The sequence below is a fragment of the Hipposideros armiger genome, unplaced genomic scaffold (genome assembly GCF_001890085.2).
Source record: "Hipposideros armiger isolate ML-2016 unplaced genomic scaffold, ASM189008v1 scaffold_381, whole genome shotgun sequence".
NCBI classification, from domain to species: domain Eukaryota; kingdom Metazoa; phylum Chordata; class Mammalia; order Chiroptera; family Hipposideridae; genus Hipposideros; species Hipposideros armiger.
This window is the reverse complement of record NW_017731731.1, coordinates 1551423-1559661: the sequence shown is the minus strand read 5'-3', so window position 1 is coordinate 1559661 and position 8239 is coordinate 1551423. Positions and strand designations below refer to the sequence as shown.

At 45.4% G+C, this 8239-nt stretch overlaps 1 protein-coding gene across 1 annotated transcript in view; it reads right to left on the bottom strand.

Moving 5' to 3' along the window:
* The window catches only part of TIAM1 (TIAM Rac1 associated GEF 1), a 412279-nt gene that overhangs the window by 201365 nt on the left and 202675 nt on the right, over positions 1–8239 (bottom strand). Inside the window, exon 4 of the mRNA XM_019662811.1 lies at positions 4468–4657. The gene's annotated coding sequence lies outside the window, so the exon portion shown is untranslated. The remainder of the gene's footprint in view (positions 1–4467; positions 4658–8239) is intronic.

Below are 8239 nucleotides of genomic sequence, written 5' to 3'. Positions count from 1 at the left end.
GCAATCCCATCGCTCCCTTCCACCAATTCTCTCACCTCCCCTTGTTCCCCAAAGTCCACCACGTTCCTGCAATAAAACTAAACACTGCCCAGCATCAATTAGGAGCGGAGAGAAAAGGCTGTGCTTTGAGCCGACTGGCTCCTTTCCAAGGTAAACGCACTTATGTAAACCCGACTCCATTACTGCCTCAGCCTCAGTATGTACCAGGGGCACCCTGCTTTTCCGCATTAAGCTTTTGTTTAGCCACTGTCAAGTGGGTATTTCCCAGTCAGCCTCTCCTCCTGCGGTGACTGGCTGCAACCACCCCTACCCCCCACCCAGGCACCAAATGTGACATCAAAGGAGCTCCCGGAGTGGCCATCTGTCCCTGCCATGCCAATGTTTATGCAATGTGGGCAGGAGAGAGTGAAAGGCTACAGGGCGCCCTGCTGTATCAGACTCAAGGCTCCAGCGTCCAGCTCTCAGAACAAGGCAGTGGCCAGAAAGAAGACAAAACTACTTAACTTTCCTGAGTGCGTTCAAAGAACAGGCTTGATGTGTTTCACCTGTGGATGAGCATCTAAAAATAAAGTCGGATCTCTAATTGCATAGTTTGTCAAATATTAGACACCCAACCCAAAACAGTCCCACCTAAACATGCTATTTCAGGCAATACTGACTTTAACAAGTTCATCAACAGTGAAGTACTAAAGGGGAACTGGTTATGGTGGAACCTGCATAGATCAGAAACGAACGCCGGAGTGTCGGAATTCTAGAGTTAATATGACCATTAGAATGATCTAAACACCTCTGTTTATATCTAGAATGGAAGGTCAAGACACATGGGAATGTCATGAGTTTAGAAGTCAGATAAAACACAGTTCAAATCCAGGGTCACCACCATCATGGTGTGAGTTTAGGTAAGTCACGTGGGTTCTATGACCTGGACGTGGACAGGAGAACACGCACATCCCAGGGTGGTTGTGAGATTCAGTCAGGTACTCTGTTAGAGAGCACTGAGCACAATGCCAGGCACACAGTAGGTACTCTGCGTTTGCAGGCTCTTTTCCTTACATCTTCTCTTCCAACCTAGCCCTCGTTAGAGACCTTCACTGGGGACACACCCAGAAGACAAAGCCTGTTGAAGGCGGCCCAAGTGGAGAGGTCGCTGGACTGTTTGGCTGGCCATCAACTAAAGCTCAACACAGTAACTCTGCTAATGGACATCTCTGCTATCTTTCAAATGGGGGTGGGAGTGGGGGGCCTTGACATGGTCCACCGACCACTTGCATGAACGTCAAACCACGTCCCAAGGATTGGACAAGAATCCACATTATTCATCACATCAATCTGCTCCAATCCCCCAGGGGAGAAGATGGCTAGCCTCGGTGCTGGAAGCCAAGAGATGATACATCCACTCTGTGATTCAACCTGAACAGCTGCAGTGTGAAAACGCACACCCGGACTCACACAAAGATGGGCTGATGGTTTTAAAATTCACCCCTTGCTTATTGTTGTTTTTGTTGGTTTTTTTTCAGTTTTGCTCCTTAACCTCATTACTTCCCTTCATTCATAGAACCCAGAAACAACCACGGCCTTTCTTTGGGCAGCTCTAACCAGGGGGTGATTAATCCCCAAAGAATCAGATCGGTGAGCATTTATTCCGGGATTCAGGGCACACACTCGCAACTCCCAAGGGTTTACAATCAGGTCGGCAGGACGGACAATATAAAAGGCAACATCTGAGAAGGAAACACTCATTCTGAGGGGAAAAATGAGGGGCCAGGACAGGCTGGAAAGGCAGCAAGGTGAGGTAGGCTTTAGATGATTCTGAAGGAAAGCTCGTGGAAGGTCATTCTAGGGGGCGGCCGAGTGGACCAATGCCCAGAGGCAGGACTCAGAAAGGCTGACTGGGAGACGGTGCCGTGGGCAGCGGGATTGGACAGCCACTCACTAAGCGAGCATTTAAGAAACACCCCATGGCAGTCATTACAGTCCATGCTGAGGCACACACACAGTAAGCATGGGTAACCCGCCGTGGAGAAACACGGGAGCATCTGGGTTAAGAGCAGGGCGCTCGGAGCCGCGCGACCCAGGTTCGAATCCTAGCTCCCCCACTTTGTAATGCTGTTGCCTTGAACAAGTTACATTTAAGCCAGAGATGAATATTCATACTTAAGTTATTTATTAGGAAGTGCTTCCAAAGAACACCAGGTGGGGAGTTGGAGAACAAAGCCACCGGGGCTCCCTGAAGACAGGACAGGAGAACTGAGTTGTCCTCAACACAGGGGCCCTCCCAATGGTTCACCTGGACGAGGACTGCCCCCTGAGTACAAGGATTCTACGTCAAAGATGAGGACCAGCCCTGGGGGGCTGCCCTCCAACAAAGAGAAGGGGCTGCTGGGAGCCTGGGAGTAAAGGCAGATGGGGGATGGGGGAGCTAATTAATACAGGCCAAAGGGAGAGTTGATCCTAAGGGATGGGGGCAGAGCAGGGACAGCCCGTGCTACAAAGGGTTAATTGTGGCTTTTCCTGTTAACTGCATTATCATCATTTATAGTCTTTGTACTGCTTAAAAAGGCAAATAACAGAAGTACCACAGTACAGTGTGATGTAAATACTGAAAGAGAGGTCTCCTGGCTGCTGTGTACACTACACGCAGAAAAAGGCGGGGCTGAGCCTGTCCTCCTGGATTCAGGCCACCAGGAGCAACAGGAAAGACGAGAGGAACAAGTCGCAGCAGGGACAGCCAGGCAGGGCTGGAACCCTGGGTGGGAAACAGAGCGGCGGCATCGGGCAGCCGCTACGGAAAACAGTATGGAGGTTCCTCAAAACATTAAAAATAGAACTTCCAGATGATCCAGCAATCCCGCTTCTGAGTCTTTTTCATCCAAAAGAAATGAAACTGTATCTCAAAGAGGTATCAGCACTCCCACATTCACCGCAGCCCTACTCATGGGAGCCAAAATGTGGAAGCCATCGAGCTGTCTAATGACAGATGAATGAAAAAGGACCACATTTTTACAAATATATAGATGGGAATATCATTCAGCCTTAGAAAAGAAGGAAATTCTACAATATGCCACATCGTGGATGCATCTTGAGAACATGCTGTTATGTGAAATAAGGCAGTCACAGAAAGGCAAATGTTGCATGATTCCATTTATAAGAAAAGAAGTATCTAAAATAGTCGAATTCATGGAAGCAAAGACTAGAAGGATGGTTGCCAGGGGCCGGAGGAAGGGGGGAGTGGGGAGTTTGCTAATCAAACAATGGGTATAAAATTTCCGTTATGCCCGATGAGCAAGTTCTAGAGATCTGCTGTAAAATAGTGTCCCCATAGTTAAGAATACTGTATTGTGTATTGAAAACTCTGTTAAAAGGGGAGATCTCATATTAAGTGTTCTTACTACAGTAAAATTTTTAAAAAATAAAACAAAATTGCTGGGATTACACCTCAGGGAACATCTGTGATTCTGCCTGTCCATCAAGTCAGTAGTCACACGTTTTCTGCAAATTCTGAACCAAACAGCATATCACCAACCCCGATCAATATTGAATAGTGCAGTATCATTTTACCTAACAAGGCTTATGTGGGTTTGTTCAGAGGAGGAGGGCAAACTTGAAAAGGACTTTGTATAGTCATAAAGCCCCTTTTGGTCTAAATCATTCCCCCCTGTGAGGTAAACGGGGACTGCACGGCACACATGTCACTGTCCCCACTGGGCAGAAGGGAAACTGAGGTGCACACAGCCCTTTCTGCTGGACTTGCCTAGCAGAGCCTCGCGCCACACACAGGAGGTAGGAAAGTGTCTTAGCAGCGTATTCCCTCCGTCGGAGTGCCTGTCAATGTTACATGTTTACCACTTGATCCTTTCAGTGGGAAGCTTCTGGCCTATCATGCAATGAAGTCATCCCACGAGAGGACAGCAGTGAAGTCCGCGAGAAATATTCCACTCTAACTTGGCAGTTTAGATGAAGGCTCACCTCTCTCTCAAAGGTAACATGATCTCATGTCCACAGCCCCAGGAAAAGCCCTTTCTGATACCAAGTTCCCCCTGCAGCAGCCCCAATCAATTCCTTCTTCCCCTTTCCTGGTACTGTGAGGGCAGGCGAGAGAGAAGCTGAGAAGGAAACACTGTAAGCGAGTGATGGTTCACAGGGCTGACTGAGCTCACCTATCAGGTGTCCCCAACACGGGGTCCACCGCCACACTCTCTTCATCACGTTCCAAAGGCTGGCTTGTCCTTGGGAGCAACCCAACAAGAATGAGGCCCTACACATCAGGAGCTTCCCAGGAAATCAATTTCAAAGCCTCCAATTGTGAGTGGGGACAATCAGCAACCCCTCTTCCCACTAAAATGATAGTCACAAATAAAGAACTTTCTATTGTCCTGGAACAGGAGGATTTGGGCAGGATCCTTAGGCCATAAGGACTTCAAAAGCCTGAATTCTCATGTCCCAGCCTTCTGCAAATGCCCCACTTACCTGTCCCAAACAGAAGAGGCTTCTCAAGATCTCCACGCGTGCCATGCGCAGGGGCTGCTCACCTCCTAGATGACAGGCTAGGATTCAGAGTGTCACACCCCATGGTCCCAACCCTCCTCCTCCTCCTCCTCCTCCTCCTTCTCCTGGTTTTCGGATCTAGAAAGGTGGCCTCAGTCCACAGTGGTTATACCTACAAGAGCAGACATAGGAAAATAATGGGTTTGGGGGCTCATTTTTGACATACCTTTAGAGGTTCCAAGACCATCCTCTGAAACATTAACAAGATAACACAGGGAAAGTACTTGACATGTTGTAGACACTCGATAAATTGGAATTTAGTATTAGTATTTTAATCATCAAAGAAGCATTTACCAGGCCCTTATTTGGCATGGCTTTGTAGAAAGCACCTAGGCCATGTTTATGCTCGCCCACCAAAAATCTCATCATTTGTGGAAGTCAGAATTCTCTAACTGTGGAGCGTACGATTCCAAGGGATGGCGTGAGGCGCCCTGATTCAGCACAAGATCTCACACATCGACCCCTCATCCTGAAACGAACACAACTTTCCAAAAGTGATGATCTCTCCCCCAAAAGCTGTGCCAGTGAATGCCATGCTGACACTTGTTTTCAAGCAACAGAATCCAAATAAACTGGAGAAGCAGTGTTGCAAAACACTTATGAAAACTATACGCCTTCTTGTTCTCCGCTGTCAAAAAAACACCCGCGAGAACAAACAGCACCAGAGCTGGTACTCAGCACCCTGGGTCACGGCAGATGGGCCAGACGAAGGCCAGCTAGTCAACCTGACCTGATGTCTTCAGAAACAATGCCACAGCTGAGGCCCACCTACTACCCGAGATGTAAACCAAGACGCTCGTCGGGCAGAGCAGCAATGATGCTGGCAACAGCACCATGAAGCCTTTCTCCAGCTCACAATCCCTTCCTATGCCTAGTTCAGCCCTTTGCATCACTAGGTATCTACATAAATATTACTAATTATGCCAACTATTCCCCAGGACCTTTTCAATTAACAAACCCCAGGGAGAACAAATGGCTTACGGTCCGGTGACTTCAATAATGCTATACAGTAGATCTCTGATAGCGTTCAACATTTTATTATAACATTGATGAGATGGCATGGGAGCCTAAGTGTTGTTCCTGTCAATTAGCCTATGGTAAAACTGGTTTTGTTATACAACATCTCCTTAAAGTCACGGCCTCTATCCAGCACATCAAGTGAGGACTTACTGTATTCCTTTGTGGAGGGATATTAACCAGCCAACCTCCTCCGCCCTGTGCTTTTCATTCCCCTTCTTGGTGATGAGGTCAGCCATAGCGTTAACCAACCCACACTTCCCCCCCGCAAAGTCTGAGGGACTCTAAGCGCTGAAAAAACATTCTCAGAAAACACAACAGCAGTACAACATTGATATGGTAATCAGCCCCATCTATCTCCCATTTAATTCTGAAGTAACTAAATGTAAGCAACTTTGCCTTCATAGAAGCAACCCCACTAACTCACATTCATTCCAGCCTCTGCCGAGCTCTGAGCTTTGTACCCATTTCATTTCTACCCTACAGATAGCAAAAGGGAAGGGAGGGAGGGAAGAACAGCAGTGAGACCCTCAGGGAGGTGAGATGAAGTGAAGAAAAATAATCCCAGGAAAGTAAGATAAAAATTGGAGGGGAAAATATACAGCCAATCACCTAGGTAAGATAAGCTGAAAATACTGAAAATAGGGGAAGTGAACCTGATTAACCACATCTGCCCATAACAAAGAGAGAACAAATGGGAGAAGTGGTTTTCTTTGTTTTTTTTTAATTTCATCGCAATAACGTTTCACATTTCTGGAAGAAAATCACTAAGAGAAGTTGTGAGGTTGGAAGTATAAGAAAGGGTAGGATAAGAAAACACTCAACGTACTACAATTTATTAAGTGCCTACTTTGTGCCAAAATATGAATAGGTGACTTACATGAATATTCATAGAAATCTCACAACAGCCCCCAACCCCAAAGGAGTTTCTATTATTTCTATCTCACAGAAGGAGAAATGAAAGCTCAGAGAGGTTAGGCAATTTTCCTGAGGCCACACAGCTAAAAGTGGCAGAGCAAGAGTTCAAACCCAGCTCTTTCTGACTCCAAAGTTCTTGTTCTTATACTGCCACATACTCAAAGGTTTTCTGAGAAAACTTTGAAAATGCTAAGACTCATGCATTAAATATGAACTGAAATAAAATGTTCTTCCTCAGTTGTTACAGCAAATTTGCTCTGCTCTGGTACAAAGTACATCTGTATTGTCAAGTGGGTTGAAAGCACCTATAATTCACATTAAATTACCAGCGAGTCTCACGCAAATTCTAGTTAGTAGTTTCCAGAACAATATCACAGGGGTGCCCCAGTGAATATATATACAAAACCCACCTTAGGACCATTTGATTCAATCAATATGATACACAAGAACACAAGATAGGTTTTAATAAAACTGAAAAACATTATGTCAAAGACACAAAAAGATACATACATGCTGCCTTGCTCCTTACAGCTAGGAGAATCAGTTACTTAGTTTTAAAGGCCCTTAAAATCTTTTTTGACAGAGTTCCACAGGGCAGAACTTGTTAAATGCACGTAAACTTAAGAGAGGAGGTAGTGTCTGTTTATGCTTCATTTAAAATACAAACAAAACCCCAAGTTGGTTCTTTCAAAAGACCAATAAAATTGACAATACATTAGCAAGACTGGTCAAGAAAAGGCACAAATGACCAATGCCAGGAATGAAAAAGGAAACATTTTTACAGATGCTATAATATTATTAAAGGATACTATGTGCAACTTTATGCCAATCAATTTAAAAATGTACATGAGATGGGGAAATTCCTTGCTTTAGTTACTAAAAGATCATTTTAATGGCCCTATTTCTATTAAACAAATTAAATCTGCACTCAAAAAAAGTACAAACAGCCAGAGTCGACCAGGGTATTTATGGGAGAGGTGAGGGGACCATAAGGAGAAAACAATGATACACAGAAATTGTAACACCTGCAAGGTCATAAAGTATTATTAACCCCATTTCAAATGTCAGCATGACAAGGTCCTCTAACAGTCCCATGTGACAATGTCTAGGAACCTTTATGAATAACACATTCCCCTTTCTCTAGCTAAGGATGATTGGTTCCACACACTCCATGAACATATTAGTCAATTTCACCAGCACTATCATGAGACCCAGTTTGGTTACCTTTCCTGCTGAGCGAACTGCTACAGGCTCCTTAGGGTGGGGGGGGGGGGGGTGTTCAGTATCAAATTCACATTCTCTCAAGCGGACAAGGAGGCTAGAACCTGCTCTGGCAGTTCTGACAGCCGGGACCAAGCAACCCATGCTTTCGGTTTACAAGTCATTTCATTTTACTTCTGTATCATTTTACTTTTGTTACTTCAGGGAAGCTAGGAAAACAAACTAAGTAAAACTGTGACCATAGCAACCTGTTCTGTCCCTTGAACCCCAAAGCTCAAGGGAAAGGTGAGCCTAGGAAGCCAGGGGGTTCAATTCTGGTCTTAGGAGACCCACAGAATCTGCCAACATCCTCCTGATCGCACCCCATCCCAGAAGGGAGAGAAACACTGCTAAAATGAAATTTGGTTTTCTGTAAATATAATAAGAGCCACATATTTCTTTACCTCTGTTTCTTGCCCTAAGAGGAAGACAATTCTCTCAAGAATCTTATTAAGGATAAGCTCACAACACACATACACACACACACACACACACACAC